Source organism: Accipiter gentilis, chromosome 4 (genome assembly GCF_929443795.1).
Source record: "Accipiter gentilis chromosome 4, bAccGen1.1, whole genome shotgun sequence".
Lineage (NCBI taxonomy): Eukaryota > Metazoa > Chordata > Aves > Accipitriformes > Accipitridae > Astur > Astur gentilis.
In genome coordinates this window covers 30547687-30567482 of record NC_064883.1, presented here as the reverse complement: position 1 = coordinate 30567482, position 19796 = coordinate 30547687, and the positions used below count along the sequence as shown (strand labels likewise).

The window sequence follows — 19796 nt, the reverse complement described above, 5'->3', positions numbered from 1 at the left end:
TGGCTTTAAAAACACGAAATAACTTGGAAAACGCCATTCTTGATCCTCTTCTTTAAAGAAATAATCAGTGCTAGTTCTCTCTCTCTGACTTAGTAAAGGAACTAGAGCTATGCCCTTAAACCAGGGCTGTCAATTTATGTCGACAGACGTTGACGAACATAATTACAGAGCACCTAACCCGAGTAGCAGTTGAGGGGGAGAAGTTAAAATGAAAACCTAATATTGGAAAGAATTGATCAGCCTTCTTTCCTTTTCTCTCTGGAGCCTGCTCAAAGCTCATTTATTGGAAAGACTGATGGCAGCACGGAGACTGCGGGACTAGTCCGGGCTCGCTGTGCAATGCACTTAAATGATTAGGGAATATTGGACACCTTCGCTGGAGTCGGCTGTTTGTCCTCCAGTCTGGGAGCTGCGCGGCGCTGACTGCCAGTCGTGCATCAGGACAGCCCCGCGCGGAGCCACTTAGTGCTGCTGATGGCGCAGGAGCCCTCCCTGATCGATAGCCCCGTTCCTCCGCTGCCGTGGCTAAGAGCTGAAGAGACTAGTTGGTGCATATGTGATGACTAGAATTTAATTATATATCAGATTGATTTTCAATTACAACTTCAAGGAGCTGCTTGCCAGGATTTCGAGTTCGTGAGAAAGGCCCTGCGTCTCCTCTCTGAATTCTTTTCTCCCCATATTCCTGCGCTATGTGGAAAATTTTACAGACTCTCTACCTTCAGCTTTCTGTCTGGGGATAAACAGCTTCAAAGTTTCCAGTAATAATGAGAAGATCAGCTCTATCTGAGACTGAACCTATTCAAAGCTGGAAGAGGAACTTTAAAGATGTGGAATAAAATTAAAAGGTCTAGTTATAATGGTGATTTTTTTTTTTTCTTTAACGTAAGTTTCCCAGTGCTGAGTTAAGAAGCAGAATCTACCTTCAAATTGAGGTTTTTTGATGTTGGGCATAACACCAAAGGGGACTGAATTCAATCCAATCCAGTCTGTAGAAATGGGAATGTGTGAGTAATAAAACATTCTCATTTTATAAACCCATTTAAACCTGGTCCTGGAAGAAACTGGGAATATTCGGCATACGAGAGCAACCAAGTAGATCAGAAACCAAAGGTTTTCATGAAACCCTCCCAGATCAGTTTTGTTTCTTTTATGGGTGTTCTTATGGCTGTTAACATCAGAGATTTTAATAAGACTTTCAACAAAATGCAATCAGTGTGTGAACTGTATACTGGGCAACTACATGAAAAATTGACCTGGATTTCAGGGGAAAAAAAAAGACATTAGTTAAATTTCAGTGTTGGGTCTGATCTGCTTACTCCAAAATATGGAGACAAAATTTGCCAGTAAATTCACATGGAAGTATTTTTAAATTATATAAGGTGGAAATTTTCAGAAAAAAAAAAAAGAAAATACAAAATTTTGAGTGGACTTAAGAATTGATTTGGTGTGGACAGAAAAAGAAAACCCTGAGCAACTGAAAAAAAGAGCGGGGAAACAGTAGCAATCAAAGGACTTGGGCTTACACTTGCTGGGACTGGGAATGTCTTTGCTCATGGTGTGGCAAAACGCGTGTGACACAGCCATCTCCACATGCACCACTGGCTTTTCCAGTGATGGCACGTGAGCTCCATCAGGCAGCCATGACATTGAGTACCGCTGATAAGAGAGCAGCAACAGTGTCTGCCCCAAGGGCTGCAGGAGGTTCTGCAGCCCCCTTGCCTCCAAGCATGGCCACAACACCCCACTTGGCCAGCTACCCTGTCTGCCCCATACATGCATAGCAATACCAGGTAAATGCAAAACACCTTTTGGAAGGTACATTGCTATATGCATATAAATAGGTATGTGCTAGATACAGTAATAAATTAGTCCTGAGTTCTGTAGCAAAGCCTCTGATTTTTATAGAATAAAATTTTAACCTGTTATTTCCAGGAATCTGTATTGGAATAGAGATAGGACTAACAGTAAGTGAGGGTGAAGCTATTCTTTAATAAACCTGTAAACTGCTAAATACATGCATTGTCCAGATCCATTTGAATAGCAGTGTTGCTGTAATATATTTTTATTTAGATTTTCTTCATTTTCTGAAAAACTTGCATGGAAATCTTGACAACATGTCATGTATAAAATCCAGCCTTTTTCTCTTATCCAGTCACAAGCCAGCTGCTTTCTTGAGACATCATGTCTTCAATGCAGATATGGTTCACTTTGACCGTTTTGAACCTGCCACCTGGTTCCGCTCCATGTTCTCATGAGAATCATGATTTTATTTACTATATTATAACTCCTCTGTTACCTTCTTTCCAAAAAGAATAGTCCTAGCTGAATTACTGTCTCTTTCAAGCTCTTAATTACCCTTCTTTCCCTTCCACCTACGTTTTCTAGTTCTATTCTATCCTTTTTGATCAGTGGGAGACAGGTTTGCACATGATGTTCATGATCCAGGCACACCTTGTATTTGTACTATTTGATGTTGATAATTCCTGCTTTTTTCTCTGCTCCCTTCCTAATAATTCCTAATGTTCTGTTTACTTCTTGTGATTGCTCCCATCCATGAAGTTGATGTTTAGATAAAACTACTTACTGGAACCAACTTTCCTAAGGATTATAGAATAATAGAAGAACTCAGGTTGGATTTTGGGAGGTCATTGAACCCAACAGCCTGCTCAAAGCCATGAGATATTGGAAGGCTCCCAAAGCCATCTCTCCTCCAGGCTAGACAGTCCCTGATCTCCAGCCTGTCCTTGCAGGGCAAGCTCTCCAGCTGCCACCATGCTGGTGGCCTTCCACTGGATTCACAGTTACCAAAGCCTCCCTTATACTGCGGGCCCAAAACTGGACACGGTGTTCCAGGTGTGGTCTAATAAGTACAGGGGAAACCTCACTTTCTTCAGTCTGGCGGCTATGCTGCACTAGCTATTTATAGAGTTATTTACACAGCCTCCTGTGCATGTCTTTTCACTTGTCAGGGTTACAAAGTTCAGCTATCACTTGGTCACCCAGTCACTCAGGACTGTGACATCCCGCTGCACCTTGCCAGTCAAGTTTGCTTTCTCTAAGATGATCCCGTCAGTGAACATTGTCATCTCAGTCTCAGCCCATTTCTCCCGATTGTTTCTGAATATATCAATGCATTATGATTCAAGTACCATGACAGTCTGATAACTGAATTTATACTATTTCAATGTTTTGCAACAGAAGCAGCCATACCTTCAACTAGAAAGCATGATTAGTCTCAGCCTTTCAAAAGCCTCAGCATCCTTCAAAATATTTACCATATTCTCCATTCCTACTGACTGCATTTTTGTTTTAAAGTGGGCCCAACCAGCACACAGAGCGTGCCTGTAGGCAACCCCATTGCAACCACGGAGAAGCTTACAATAACCAGCATTATAGCTGGTGGTAGATGCACACAGGATGGGGTCTTCAGTGCTAAATCTTTAGGGATTGAGTTACAGGAGCAACACACAGCACCTGAGTAGGGGAGGCATGAATAATAATAACATCTTGTCTGTGTCTGGGCTTCTGAACACCACCAAGATCGGGTACACAAAGTTCACCTAATCAACAGGGTGCATCTGTAGAGCCGACACATGTGGCTGTAACAGATACTGGCCCTTTATGTGAAGGTGAGAAAAATTCTCAATAGGGAGGACTCAAATGCACTGAAGCCGGTTGGGCTGTCACCACCACCTCTTCAGAAGCCTCCATTATCTCTTTTGCTTCTGTTTCTCAGATTTCCCTTGAAAGCTCAATTGTGACTTTGACATGGGGATGCTAGAATGAAAATGGAAATGTTCAATGTTTAGAGGCAGAGGTCACTTGAATACTCAGGAGCTAAGTGGGACAAAAGGAAAATATAAATTAACTTTACTATGAGATTAAGAGCACTTCATGATTCAGGTTTTGTTCTTCTCCTGAGGACAAGACTCCCCCTTTCAGCCAGGATTTCCTGACATGAAGCAGTCAGGGTGTGAGAAGGGCACGGCACAGGGACTGCAGCATCAGGGCGGCAGCATCCCTCTCGAGGGAGAGTCCCATTCAGCATTTCAGTGCTCATTAGAATATTTTCTCAGACAGTCATAAAGCAAGGATTAAGAGAAAGGATTTTCACAGAGAAACAAGCCCTTAACAGAGTAGGCAGCAGGATGGTTTTGTACCTTATCAAATAGAGGACAGGCCCAGGACACATCCTGAGTGCTGCTGTGTTTAGTCCTCCAAAAAAGAGCAGCTCTACAGTACCAGCACCACACATGTATGAGAACAAAGTTTAGTCTTAAGGAATTAGAGGCAGGTGAAAATCAGAAACTTCTGTATTTAAATCCTTGTGGGCTCATGCCTGTTTGCTGCAGAGAGGCTGCTGGGGTGTAAAATGTTCGGATTGCCTTTTTCCCCATAAGGCCAAACGTTGGAGGCTGCCTGAAGTTTGTAAACAGGATCCCAGATGCTACAGCTTTTCATAGCCACCTTTTCTTTTGTCTTTCAGCACATTGCCAACAATCATGTCTGATGAGCCTCGTGTTCAGTGCAGTAAAACAAAGTGTGTTTGAGAAGACCTTGGGGTTTCCTCCAAGAGGATGGCTCAATGGTCTTCAAGGCACCTGCTAGAAGCACCTGTGGTCGAGACAAGTTCCAGTTTTAAAATGAGGACAATGCAGTCATACACAGCCAGCGAACACCAGCTGGTTTGTCTTGTCTTGAGTCTTCTCCATCTAAAATGAAACAGATCAGATCCATCAAATTAGTGTGTTGTGTTCAGTGAGTTGCCTGACATAGACAGGCTCAGACACCCTCTTATCATCCTGTATCTCAAAGAGGAGAGTGGTCGGTGCATTGCCTGAGTGCTGCCTGCTGGAAGCAGAACATTTTGCTCCCATTCAGTGATTTCCCCTCCAGTGCCAAAGTCCTCCTTAATTTTCAAGATTTTAGGCTTGCCTCGTCTTCTGAGTCCCCATACACTGACATTTTTCCAGTCCTTCTGCCCCATGTCTTTTCCCTGATCTGCTCTTTCACTACTTCTTTTGCTTCTTCAGTTATCACCTTTCTGAACTTATCTCAAAATACATTGTCCATTTCTCTGATTACCAGAAAAATAACCATTTCTTGTTGCACATTTCCCACTTCTACCACAGTTCACTCTCCTTGTCTTGATTCGGCCTATATTTAACTTTTTTATAATGTACAAAACTTTCTCCCATGGCCCATATGAAAGTTATGTTACCCCAAATTTTTCCTGTCTACTCCACTTCTTGTTGTCAAGTTTTCCTCAGGATACTTTATAGGGAAGATTCTATATAAAACTTTTATTGTATTGTATCCTAGAGAACTGGCTGGTTTTAGTGTTATCAGTGGCATTATTAGAATGAACAATATTATAAGGAGGTTTGATGGGAATTACAGAAGCCAGGTTACAGATCTACTCACATCAAAGAGGGAGACAGAGAGCTTGTAGTGTGGGGAGGGAACAGATGACCACATCCTAAAAGTCTCATAAAAGATTTCTTTTTAGCCTTATGTAATCTAAAATAATAATAGGTCCTTATAACCCAAACCTTTGTGTCCCTCCCACAGGCTAATGAAAATTTTCATGTGCCTCTTGCCACCTTTTACATTCAGGCAACAGAATGAATATTTCCAGAACCACTTTTTCACTTTTTTTTCCTTTGTTTGCCTGAAATCACTGTATATCTCAGAAAATTCAGACTGCATATGCTAATCACCACTCTGAATATCATCAAGAGAAGATAATATATGACATAATAGAGGCAACATAGCAAACTAGTATTACCAAAGCTGTGGCACCAAATTTCCAAGGACAGGATTGGAAAATCAATCTGCATTCCTCAAGCAGTAGTTGGTATAACTGAACAGAAACCTGCCTTGAGGAAGAACAAGGTGGTAGTGTGCTCACTGCAGCTAAAAATCTGTAACTACAATAAGCTAACACCAAATTCGACACTGTTCTCTGTGTGCATCAGCTGCTTGGATCTCACCTCATCTGTGCACAGCGCCCTGCACGATCCAGCCCTCTGGGATCCCTTTAAAGCTAGAAAGCAATAAGATACTCCTCCATTCCATGAAAAAAAAATCCCGTTTCATATCAACTTTGGGGACACGGCCCCAGGGAGACAAGGCCCCATGGTCCCTGCCCATTGCACCCCGAGGGACTCCGAAGCAGAGGTCCTCATCCATTGGGCCGTGGCCCCAAGGCTTCCTAACCAGTCCTGCTGACAGGCTGCCAAGCTGGCAGGTGAACAGACTGCAGGGAAGCAAGAAGGCCTCCCCATCAGCTGTTTTCTGAGCCTTTCTACCTTTATGTATTACTTTTTTTACTGCAGGAGCCCCAGACTCAGGAACCAAGAGCCTACATGGAGCTCGATCACGTAGTAAATGTGTTGCCATCATGGCTGGAGAGAAGCAGCCTGAAAACCTGATCCAAGTGCACTTAGAAAAGCAAACAAAATTACCCTTTCTTTTTTTAAGAAGTCCTGCGATTTTTCAGCCTGATTCATTATTTTCTTGTGAGAGGCTGAATTATTTGGGAAGGAGACAGTCATACTGTCTAGCACTGGACAGCCAATAGCTGTGCTTTGAAAAACCCTTGGAGAGACTGCTGCTCTTTGACTGTATAGGGAAATTTGGCTGCTTAGAGTGCCCTGAATCATCCTGCAATTAAATGTCTGCAATGGGGATTGCAAAAACGCATGTGATGTTGGAATATTTGTCTCTGACAAAGCTGGAACGAGTATGAATCTGAGGAGCCTCTCTGCTTTAAGAAATTCACCGTTCACCATCACACTGCTATAAATAAAGTCTATTGGTGAAGAGGCAGTGGGCATCAGCTAAAGCCATTTTGCCAACAGGTAACAGGTATATGCTCAAGTGAAGTATGACATTCTGGCAAAGCACTTTAATGCATTCATAACAGAGTCTGTATTCTGGCTTTCTTCACATAAAAATGCTTCCAAAAATCAGAACTGCAGCTAACACCTCTGTCAGGTACAACATGTCAAGCTTAAAGCCTGAAGATGGGCAGAGATGCCCCATGAGCCCAACTTTGGGGATTTCATTGTACAATCCTGTTTTGCCAAAAGCCTGTTTCTTGAGATCTTTTTAACTAAGTGGTTTCAGAAAAAAAAAAATCGAAAATGGCTCAAATTCTCATATCCCACATTTACCCACAGAGGCTAAAAAAATCATGACAGTTTAGTGACATGACAAGTTTTGAGGCAAGACTTGAGACCACTTTTGTGACTGACCATTTTTATATCTCCATTTTATGTGTGGGGCACAAAGAAGCATAATTACTTCCAGAGAAGTTATGTGGCAGAGCTGAGAGTTGTACCCAGGTTTTTCCAGACCCAAACTGGACCCTCCTCTATTTTTGTCTGATACATGGGACACTTTTGTTTTCAGGAGTTGGTTACTTTTAATAAATTACTTGGTGGGGAAAGAGAGAGGATTGTGGGTTTGTGGGCTTGGGGGTCAGCCCATCATAAAGATACATATGTACAGCTAGAAAACAGCAGTAGATACCCAGCTTCGAATCCTACCCTGAGGAAGTGGCACTAGAGACTTTGCCAGAAGTTACTGTGATCGGTGGTGGCTGAAATTTCCAAGGAAGGAAGATACAAGAACTAGAAGGAGAGATTGTATAGCGCAGCTGGCTCTGGTCCTGGACAGCAGCTTCCATGGGAGGTTGAGTAGCCTTTTTTTTCCAGGAAGGAGCTGATAAAAGCAACATCAGACATTTGAAAACTTTAAGATCCACCACAATGGCAAAATATGATTTTTATTGTTTGATATTGTTCTTTACACTGATTTATGATGAGTTACCGCAACGAATCCTGATCATTGAAAGGCTATTTACTTTTCATACAAGACAAACTCCTTACAATAATGCAGTGGTTTTTTAAAGCCAAGCTCAGCCTTTAGCCTGAAGGAGACCATCAATGGGAACCAAATGAATTCTCTGTCCATGAGTTTCAATAAGCTTTTTTTTTTTTGTTAATCTCCCAGGCAAAAAAAAGTTCTTGAAAAAAAGTTACTTTAGGAAATAGATGCAGAATGGGTTTTCTGTACAACTGAGAGATGGACATTTATGGTTCATTTCTGGGTGAACTTTTCTTTTTCCTGCCTTAACATTTATTTTATTTTTTTTTAGTAAAAAACAGCGAGGTAAATAAGAGCACTGTCATAATCAAAGAGAAGAGCTGGAAATCTGAAACTTCATCTGCAAAGCCCAATCACCAGCCGAAACACCAGCCGTGATTCATGTTCCACTGATGTGGCACATGCTGGAAGCTGGGATGAGCACCAGCCTCCGGCATGCAGCAGGCTGCTCTGGCGGGAGAGCAGAGATGTTGCAGATGAGTAGACTCCACCAAAGCGCACACACTCGAAATACAATGAGGAAATGAGCCATGTGCATTAGACTGTACAACCCATCTTTGTGCTTAGGAGCATTTGTGTTGTAGAAAAAAGCCAGAGTATTGTTTATAGCAAAGCATCTTGGTTTTGTTGGGCTGTGTTATTAACGGGCGACTGGTTTTACCCTGGTGGGCTCTGGTCCATTAGAGCTACTGCACATGCACAAAGTGGCTTTGGGGCAGAAGAGAGCTGGAGAGGGCAGGACTCCCTAATCCTGTATTTCTTACAGGATATTGAACACATGCTATGCCCCATTTCGTAGCTATATCCAGCCATGTCTAGAAGGATTGCACTCCTGGTCCACATCCCCCTCCAGAGGCTACCTGAGGGTCAGAGCCCTGACCTCTAGGATAAGCTGGATGGAAAAGTTTCTATTTAAAACTGGAGAGCTTTTAATAGAGAGCAGCTCTATTCTTTTGGGGGAATTTCTGTGAGAAATCCGTCCTTTCCACAGAAAATTTATGTGGGAATTTTTTTAATAAAAACCAAATATTTGAAACCTCTCCCTTTCCCTAACAGAATATGTCACATCCCCACGCTTCCCTGCATTGCGGATCTCCAGCCGGACTTCATTCCTCACAGCGTGTGGTGGAGAAGTTTCCCTGTGATGCAGGACTTTCTCTTGTAAAGGAATTTTCTGCACACCTCTTGCACCCCCTTTTTTCAAAACAAGCTCTGGTCCAAACTCACACCCACCGGAACCAAGTGGAACCTGTGATGGGTTGACCCTGGCTGAACACCAGGTGCCCACCAAAGCCATTCTATCACTCCCCCATCCTCAGCTGGACAGGGGAGAGAAAATATAACAAAAGGCTCGCGGGTCGAGATAAGGACAGGAGAGATCATTCACTATTACCGTCACGGGCAAAACAGACTCAATTTGCAAAACATACTCAATTTATTACAAATCAACCAGAGCAAGGTAATGAGAAGTAAAACGAAATCTCAGAACACCTTCCCACCACCCCTCCGTTCTTCCCGGGCACAACTACCCTCCCGGATTTCACCACCAAGCCCCCCCAGCGGCACAGGGGGACAGGGATGGGGTTTATGGTCATCACACGTTATTTTCTGCCGCTTCACCTCCTCAGGACGAGGGCTGATCACACTCTTCCCCTGCTCCAGCGTGGGGTCCCACCCACGGGAGACAGTCCTCCACGAACTCCTCCAACGTGGGCCATTCCCACGGGCTGCAGTTCTTCACGAACTGCTCCAGCATGGGTCCATTCCACGGTGTGCAGTCCTTCAGGAGCACACTGCTCCAGCGCGGGTCCCCCACGGGGTCACAAGTCCTGCCAGAAAGCCTGCTCCGTGGGCTCCTCTCTCCACAGATCCGCAGGTCCTGCCAGGAACCTGCTCCAGCGCGGGGTTCCCACGGGGTCACAGCCTCCTTCGGGAACCCACCTGCTCCGGCGTGGGGTCCTCCACGGGCTACAGGTGGAGATCTGCTCCACCGTGGACCTCCCTGGACTGCAGGGGGACAGCCTGCCTCACCAGGGTCTTCACCACGGGCTGCAGGGGAATCTTCGCTCCGGCGCCTGGAGCATCTCCTCCCCCTCCTTCTTCACTGACCTTGGTGTCCGCAGGCTTGTTTCTCTTACATGTTCTCACTCCTCACTCCGGCGGCAGTTTCTCTCCGTCCCAACTTTTTCCTTCTTAAAAATGTTATCACAGAGGCGTTACCACTATCACTGATTGGCTCGGCCTTGGCCGGCGGCGGGTCCGTCTCAGAGCCGGCTAATATGGGCTCGCTCTCTCTTGAACACAGGGGAAGCTTCCAGCAGTTTCTTACAGAAGCCACCCCTGTAACCCCCCCCCCCCCGCTACCAAAACCTTGCCAAACAAAACCAATACAACCACGCAGGCAGACTGCTGCAGGCTTTGAATCAAAAGCACATAAAACACCTCACTCATTTTCCCTGGCTCTCTGACTCCGTTCTGCACTTTCTTTTCCAAAACAGAAGGAGGGAATCCCACAGTGTGTAGCTGTTATTCGCCTTTTCCTTTCCCTCTTCTCCGCTGAGGTCAGGAAATCAAGCAGCCTGAAGGAGTGCTTGTTCCACACTTACCTGTGCATCACGAAGTAGCCTGAGGCAGGGTGAACCTAAGCTGCTCCTCCACGGTTGCCCTCCCTCCATGCTCGAGCAGGACGAGCAGGACCCATCACAGCAGTCACTGCCGAGGCTCTGAAACAGATACCGGCACCGGGAAGGGGAAACTCAATCACAACACTTACGCGGCTTCTCTTCCTGCTCCAGCATCAGCAAGGATCCTGCTAGGAGACCTCCCAGGCGGCTCTGCTTCACAGATACATTTTTCTTGTGCTGGTTTCCCCTGTCCTCTTTGGGCAGTTTGAGAGACGCTGTTGCTGGAGTTGCTGCTGTAAGGCATCCCAGAACCCAGGGGTTTGGATATGTAGAATACAAGAACTGAACGTGCATTTTTAAAGCTCAACTCATCTCGCATTCAAGGACACAGAAAAGACTCCTCTATAGAAAGAAGGGAGAGTTTAAAAACATAAAGCCTAATAGTAACAGCTGAATATTATTTGCATGAGCTGTTTTATACCAGGACTAAATCTGTCTGCTTTAAACAAAAGGAGATAAGCAAGCATCTCTCCTGAAACTGATTATGCCTTTATTTATTGCTGCTGCAGCGCTAGGGTGGGAGGCAAAGGTGGGATTAGTGGGGATTAGCCCTCGGTTGCCTGCGCTCAGGCCATCACTGCTGCTCGGTGTCAGGGGCGCCGGCAGAGGCGGGTACCTGTCCCGGAGAGGAGCCTGGAGGCACCTCACCGTCTCCCACCGCAGCACTCTGTCCTCTTCACTGTCAGAAATGACCCTTCTTCCTCTGCGCTTACCATTAGTCCCTCAGGGAACTCTGACAGGGCCCAGGCTTACTCCGAAAGAGATAAAAGTGGAAAGGTCACACCTCTGGGTCAGAGGCTAAAAAGCAGATAAAACACCCTGCCTTCAGAAGCAAAATCCAAGGGAAATCAAACCAGCTCCCACGAAAGGGTAGCTTGTAGGCTGAACTCCAGTGGGAGGATGCAAGTGCCCTTCTTTTAGCAACTTCTCCCCCTCCTTTTTTTTTTCAAACATGGGTTAACAAAATATATTTAAGCACAAAACAAAATAAACTCAAATGAAAAACCCAGCCTGCCTCCTCTCCTATGGCTGATTTAATGGAGACTTTTGCTCTGCAGGGTCATCTTTTCATCTCTTACTGAGGGCAGAGTAAAAAATATTTTTAAGAACAAGAAAGACAAAATTCAGTATTAAATGTCTTCCTTTAACCAAAAAGGGGCACAGCTAGTCTTCTGACTGGTGACTTTGAGAGGACGTGGAACAATAAATCAGAAAATGTCAGCTTTCAGTTAGGCGGGTTAATGGAGGGGATGGTGGCAAGTTGTGGGAGAGAAGAATAAACCGTGTAAAGCAAAAACACAGATAATACAAAACATATGCAAATGAGGATCTAAGGAGCCTCCTCAGCGTATTTAGCAAGAATTATTAACATTTCTATATGCAGAAAAGGCAGTCAGAGTGAGCCAGATGCCCACACATGTGGACTTTTACATATAGAGCCACAGGCTGAGAGAGAAGTTTTGTTCAGATCCCTTTGGATCTGAAAAAAGAAAACAAATATTCAGGTCACTTCTCCCACAGGAATCAGCGCAACAAGGGTGACTGAGGTTTGCATGTGCACGTGTGAAGTGAGATCCCATGGCAGCTCTGCAGAAATGAGCATGCCCATGAAGAACCTACAAATCTACATTTGCACAGATGGTTCCAGTTGCTCCAACATTAACATTAGGAGATCAAACTTTTGCAGTTTCCCTTTTTTTAGTTGATATTTCTGCAGTGTGCTGCTAAAAGCAGATAATTTAGAGGGCATTGTATGAGAGTTGGATGTTTTCATGTATTTACTGCTAGTGCCTAGTTTTATGTAACCCACAAACTGTCCCTCTTCAGCTTTATGTGCACAGATCCAGGTCTCCCTTCCAATAAAACCTGAAGTTTTTGCCATTGCTTTTGCTTGATTTCCAGCACTTCTCCCCTACTTCAGTTTTTTCATTCAGCAGAGTTTTAAACCCTCAAACTTCTCTCCATAAGACCAACACAAGGATGGAATGAGGAAATTCAGTTTTCAGCTTAACCAGAACAACTGCTGAGCCATTAGAAACTCATGAGGGTTTATGAGGCCCCAGAGCACTAGAGAAAGGTTGACATGCTATCTTATGCAGAAATGGAAAATTTGGGGAACAACCAACCAGTTCAACCTTGGCAAGATACTTGAACACAGTATTAAGCAACTCCCTCATAGCAAATAGGAATAACTCTGATAAAAAGAACTGGTTAACTTGAATTTGTGAAGAACAAAGCATGTCAAACCACAGTCTCTTCCACCAAGAGAGAAAATGTTTTACTGTCTGGAAAAGGATCCATGGGTTCAGTTTTGAGTTTAATAATGTGTTTTCTGACATTTTCCTTGCTAAGGACATAAGTTTTTAAAAAAGTTCTCCAAAATGGGTGCCCAATTGGCTGAAAAACACAGTCAAGTTATAACATTCAGGACGTAGGTATCCGACTGGGAATATACACCTATCAGAGCACTGCGGCTATCTCCCAGGCTTTCATGTACTAGCTTTTTCTTCTAACCTGACTGAGTGTGCCATTGACAGCCGCATCTAATAGCAATGGTTTAAGCAAGAAATTAATAAAACCACATTAACCATCTCTGCTCCCTCCAGGTCTAAAGTTTGAGGTGATGAATCGCACTCCTGGCTTTTAAGGTATTTTCCATACATCTGCACTGGGTTTCAGAGCAGAGCTGGCTCCCAGGTGCCCAGCTTCCAGCTGAGCATTTCACAACTCACAGGTAGCCCTTGGGGTAGATACTGCCAGGCTGCAGAGAGCACACCTACGTTTCTCTGAACTCCTGTGACAGAGGAACTTGTTCTAGGTCATAAGGAAGACTGTAAGAGAGTAGGATGTAAATCTAGGTCTCCCAAATCACAAGCTATCCCCCAGCCACGGGGCTTGGAGGGAAAAAAATATAATATTTCAGATATAAAAAAAAAGAAAAGCAGAGATGCTTGTTAAAATATACTTTGCTGCAAACTTCATTGTTTGAGGTTGTAAGAGCAGTTTTATTTTCCAGGTGGTGAAACAGTCGATCATGCTTTTAATACATGTAGGCTCAGCTAGCCGATAGATCCATACAGTCAAAATCTGGATATGAGTTTTGTCTCAGAATGATCTAAATCAGAATCACAAGTCGAGCTCCTAATCTAGTGGCTGATAACACACTGTGTAAATCATTACGTTAAATGATAAGCCCTCTGGGATTCGTCTTCAGCATACAGCTGATCATTAAACCTCTTTTAGGTCTTTTAAGGTTATTCTGAAGTTAAATCGATACTTAGCTCAGCTCTGCTGCTGTCCTTCATTGAATGCATCCAAAGGACACAGTCCTTTTCTCAAACAAGGGGAACCCTCACTCTGGTTTTAACTAAAACCTCTTCATTCCAATTTTTGGAATATTAGACTATTCCAGGAAAGCTCCTGAAATGAGTTCAGCAAACAGTTGCTCAACTCCCTCCTTCCCTCCCCTTTAATCTCGGGTGCTGACCTGGCCATTCATTCCGTGTTTGCTGTGGTGAGCTCTGCAAACCGAGTTTCCATGGCAGCCCTAATCCATGAATAGGGCTGGCTCCATCGGTGGTCACTTAGGACAGGCTTTGTCCTCCCCGTGTCCTGTCGTTGGCTGAATCAGAAGACAGAAAACAAGCGCCTTCAGTAAACATGACCTAATGAGATCCCCGGCTCTGTGACGGGGGCCTGGAAAGGGAACGTGTGGGGACACCCGCCTCTTCTGGGATTTTCCACTGAGGTCTCCCAATGGTTTCCTGCCTGGTTTTATAAACTGTTTTACTTAAACTGCATTTCTAGTCACTTATTCATTCTTCTTTTCTTTTTTAGATACAGATATAACTGAATAAGCATGGCAAAACCATGGTCTCTCTTAGCGAGAGCTGCGTCCAAGGCTCTCTCCTTTCTGCACGAGCCAGGTTGTCCTCTCCCCGCCGGCCCGGCTGACCCCCTCCGTGGCCGCAGGACCCCCATGGCATCGAGCGGGTTTCCTCCGGGCACCGAGGGGCCCCTGCGGGACTCCTGCGGTGCCGAGAGCAAGGTCCTGTGCTTTCAGCCTATTCCTCCTTCGGGTGTTAAACAACAGCATGCTGATCCCTGGCTACAAACCGTTCCCCAGCCAGCACTAGAAGCTGCCTAGAGGGCTTCTGAAATGAATTGAACAGAAATTCAACTCTACAAGTTCTCCAAATAGTACATAACTTCTTTCATTTTATGCTGAATAATCACAGTCAATTCATCTGGGCATTAACACGATTGTTTGCGAAACCGTCTAAGAGGATGACAGCCAGAAGATTAGGCTTTTCAAGCTGCTGAGACATTAGGAAAAAATGATGCCGTGTAAAAATATGCCTGAAATATACTGAAGCAGACAGGCTATGTATTTTGAGTATATATTCTACGGATTCTTTAAAGCATAACTTTTACTCTGTTCCTCCAAGCTTTTTTCCTTTGCTCTGGGGCATGAAAGTCCTGCTATCCATCTTCTTTTAACTCATTATGTGAGGCACAACACAAAAGGTAAACGTGCTGGACACCATGTACACGCACCTGGCCTTTATGCACTGTCAGTCACTTCTGCAGTGTTGGATGGGACTCAGTCTGTTATTTAAGGTCTGATTTCAACTGTTTGCCCTAACGTAATGCAGGACAGTTGTCACAAAAATGCTGATCATTATCTCCACGTACTGCAAATACATTTCAGAGAATACAGAGGGCTGAGTCCCATAGTCCTTATTTTGGGAAGGCTCCCACTGCCTCCACATAGTTGATGTTTTACCCACAATTAGCAGCTACAGTCGATGTATTTATAGGAATTCCTCTGAAATCGAAAACACAGGCAGACTAATGGGATGTAAAAGAAAGAGAAAGGAAGTGACTTTGGCCATGGCATGCTTCCACCCCATGCAGTCGAGGTTGGACAGCTGAAGGACCCCTGGCCCTACGCCCTGTCAATTACCTTAATCCCAACCCAAAGAGGAATGATACTAAACACTCCACAGAAATGCTTCCAAACATTGCCATGGTAAAAAGGAAAAGCATTAACCCTGCCTTCCCAGGCACGGTTTTAGTAATGGACGCATTGCATTTTACATGGAGAAACACACAAACATAAAAGACATACCCTCCAGTGAAAAACTTGCACAACCTCTCAGAATGGACAGAATTAATCATAAGGAATAATTACAGTTCTAAACAAGAATATTTATGACATTACATAAACACCATTAAAACAAACTGAAAGGCAATAATTTTTAGAAAGAGGAAAGGAGGAAGTGAGGCAGGGGGGATGAAAACCAATCAAAGTTTATAGTTGAAAAGATAAAAGTTCCCGTGTGTCAGTCATCTTGGAAATTGTTGCTTCAGCCATCACTTGTGCCTTGTTTACTTCCCTTAATAAAACAGGGAAAGAATTTTGTTTATAAAGTTAGCCAATACTTGGAGTTTAAAGCATTTCTCTTAAAAAGGATCCTTCAAAAGCAAGAAGAAATGTGGAAAATTTCTTTCCAAAATGTTTTAACTTTTCAAGAAAAAAACATTTCAACTCATTATCATCCCAGCAACTCTCTTTTCTTTTTCCCTCCCTTTTTTCCCTTTTTCCTGAGGCAGGGAAGGATGAAGGGAAGAGGGAGTTTTCCTTTCTTCTTACTGAATGACAAAACTCACACAACTGTATTTTTAAATAAATTTAAAAAAAAAATGAAAGAGTTGCAAAGAAAAGCATTTGGAGATTTTTCTTTTGCAATATACTTGTAGCATTTTTCTAACCAATTCTAGTCATTAGTCATTAGGCAAAAGCTTGCTATGCATTCACACTCCAGATTTCATTCTGAAAATTTAGAACTCAAAAACTGCCCTAGGCAGTGTCAGTCAGGGCTGAGACTTCGAGGCCTCTATTGTCCTCCAGGAGACTGGAGTAACCGGGGGACCTTTCCTGACCCAGAAATGGCCTGGCAGTTCCTCTTCAGGAGAGAAGCTGTTACACTCCCTTGGGTTTGGGTTAGACACATCGCTGGTGGAAGCAGTGCCTACACATACCACGGGCACATGGAAGTGGTTTAGAATTGCTCTGTGAAAAGAAAGTTTTTTGGTCATAATGCTGTTTCCTTTATTTTCTATTAAGACTTGGGCATATTCCAGCATCAAGAAAAGGATGGGAACCAACAGCACTCAGAGCCATAAAAAACACATTTATCTCCTTTAAAATTCCCTCTTTCAAGAGCTGACATCTGGGAAGAGCAGCCCAACCTTCTCCTGTATGGACCACTGGCCTGAAAATGGATAGAGGGCTTTCATGACCCACGCGAGGAGCTGGGGATCTCGGCAGGCCGGGTGGGTGGCTGTGATGAGGAGATGTCTGTGGACATTTCATGGGCTGGAATTCAACAGGAGGGAGCTGCTAGACACAGACCTGCATTTGAAAGCTGGGTGCACCTTTGCAGGAGCAGCAGAAATTTTTGGAAATGGAGTACTGTGCCTTTATAGCAGTACCTCCCTCTGGACAAGCATAAAAATGCTCTCAGCTGGCTGCGAGCTGCGGGATCAATATCAAGTCTGTGACTTGTACACAAATACTGCAATCTAATTGATACACATGGGCAACAGATATGCTTTTGCAAATCAGCTGTGATTACCAGGATCCCTCGCAGGACTCAATAAACAATGTCTGGCTTCGGGGCCGCAGAACACACACACGGCTACGCAAACCTCCCAAACAATTTTCCACTCTGCCACCCAGGCTCCATCAGCCAAAAGCTTGTAAAAGAGCATGCGACAACATAAACAGCTTGGGTTTAACTGAAAGCCCAAAGTACAAAAACTCATCTAGGCCAGCGCAGTCTGTATCCAATTCCCCATCTGCCATAGGGAAATGTTTCACTTTCCGGGTTTATTCTTCAGTACCCTTAGAAAGCGGAAGAGATTCCCTTTCGCCTGTTAGCCAGGCACACTCCATCCTCCCCTCCGTCCATCTCCTCAGGGCTAAAAACACTTGGGTCTCATGGCCAAGCATGGCCAGTCAGATGGGAAATCGCATGTTCCATGTTCCTTCTCCATTTTCCCTGGTGCCAGGCGCTTCCCCACTACCCTGATTTACTCACTGAGGTGTTGGGGAGAGTTTACTCTGCTAACTTCAGGAGTCAGGCACCATTTCCTGAACCAGAATGATGGTTTAAGTAAGGTCCTTCCATTGACCTCCCCGTGACACCGTGCTCATGAATAACCAGGTCTGTCACTGCCCCTCATGCTTAATTTTCTCTGAGGAAATCTTCTGTTAAGGGGCAACAGTTTTCCATTTCAGTGTACAGCACTACCCAGCTGCTTGTTATTTCACTTGGCTGAGCCTGACAAGCTAATGGTATGTTTGATTTGCACTACCAGTTCCTGCTAGAGACATCATAACTTTTATTACAGACGTGGTTCTTGTTAGAGACTCAGTTGTCCGCAGAAGAAAAAAAAAAAATGCACGTTTATTTCGGTCAACTTACTGGTTAACTCATTATTTGCAAGAGGAGTGCTGGTATCTAGCACACAATCTGCTGCATTTCTTTTCAACATATTTCACTGTTGTTTGTTTGTGCAGCAAATGGAGAGAACGTTCTAGCTTTTCTTTTGATATGCATTTCCTTTACTGTCCTAAATCCTGTGAGGATGATCATGTTTCTGATTGCTAGAACGTTTGCTGTAAACTTTTTTAGACACTGTGCAGCTCAACTCAGATTAGCAGTTGCCACAGGGAAAAAAAAAAATGCATACAGATTGATGATAAGCAAGAATACATTTAATTGGGCATAGCTCAGCATAAATTTTCTGCCTTGGTTTTCCTGCTCGGTGTTAATAAAGATATCAGAGTGTCTAAGGAACTTACACATCTGCATTATTCTTACACTGCCAAAAGTACTGCATGTGCCATGTAAAAACTAATGCATTACGCTTTGCAAGAATAAAAAAGCAAACCAAAAGGACTAAATTGCCACAGTCCTGCCTGTTTGCAAAACAGAGAATGGATATTTTAATGAGGAGACCACTTGGATTACAAAATCTGTTTCCCCATAACATCCTTCAATTCTTTTCTCCTTTCTACATAAAGCACCCACTCAGGACAGGGCAGTACCCTCCAAATCTTCCATCATGCTGATTTGGAGCACCCTGATAGACATGTCTGTGTACCTCACACGCAGCAACCCAGATGGAAGGATCCCAAACCTAAGACTGCTTATGAAAATTTTGGCTGCTTCCATCTCAGTTTAGTCTTCAGTAAAAAGGGGATGGTATTCATACACATCACCACACTACAGCCTTGTGTAAAATATCCTTGCTTAAAATACAGCATATACAAGCAAAAAATAAGTAGGCTCATATTGTTGGCTTTTCCTCAGAGCCAGAGTAGGTTTGTTACAGGCAAGACTGCCAGTGCAAGATATCCATTTGCAGTATTATCAGGGACTGTTAGTTTCTCATGCAGAATTTTCTCTAATAAAGGCCCTTTAAAGCTCCTGAACTCTTGATCCTCAAAACAGCCAGTCTGGGGAGCGTTTCTTCCAGTCTTTGAAGTTGTAGCACTCATAAAGCTGACCAGCGCTGTTTGTGGGTTTGTTTTCTTTCCATATCTCTCCTTTTCCTTTAAGACCAGACAGAAGATGTCATTATTAGCAGGCTGCTCACAAGCACCTAGTAGTTTAGGGGCAGGCTTTTTATTTCTGCTTTCAAGCAGAGATGAAAGATTGTAAAAAGCTCTCTTTTTTTTTTTTCCTTAGGGAATTACAGCTCACAAAAGTTCTTATAACTCCTTACAGCAGCTATTTTACTACTCAGAGAGGATATTTACTAGGTCACTTTCTTCCTGCAGCAGGCCTCAGTGTTAATAAACGGTGTCTGTGAGTTACTTTATACTCTTCATACTTTATTTTGATCTAGCTGTGTGTTTAAGAAGCTAAAGAGAGTGTGTCTTGATGAACTACTTACACCAGAGTTTGCTCTAGGCCAAAATGTAGAGAGGGCTTTCTTCTGGTTTTTTTTTATAAAAAGTTTTTGTAGGTACACTGAAATCTGAAAAATGGGGCGAGCTGCCAAGGTTGCTCTGCAAGTCTGTTAGCTTCTGCTCACTCAGCATTAACATCTGTCTTCACTAAAGTGTTACTGGACCCCCAGTACACTACATGGAGCAAGCTCCAGAGGCGCTTATAGAAAGCAGAGCTCGGGGAGGGGGGG

General features: G+C 43.9%; 1 long non-coding RNA gene across 29 annotated transcripts in view; it reads right to left on the bottom strand.

The window, feature by feature from the left end:
• LOC126038055 (uncharacterized) overlaps window positions 1-19796 on the bottom strand; it is an 85959-nt gene that overhangs the window by 10810 nt on the left and 55353 nt on the right. For 18 of the 29 annotated variants that reach the window (XR_007505872.1, XR_007505873.1, XR_007505887.1 and 15 more), the window contains 4 exons: window positions 14068-14202; window positions 10503-10813; window positions 7557-7731; window positions 1973-4715 (listed from right to left, as the gene is read on the bottom strand). This is a non-coding gene — a long non-coding RNA (uncharacterized LOC126038055). The other 11 variants (XR_007505882.1, XR_007505875.1, XR_007505869.1 and 8 more) reach the window with 10 other exon arrangements.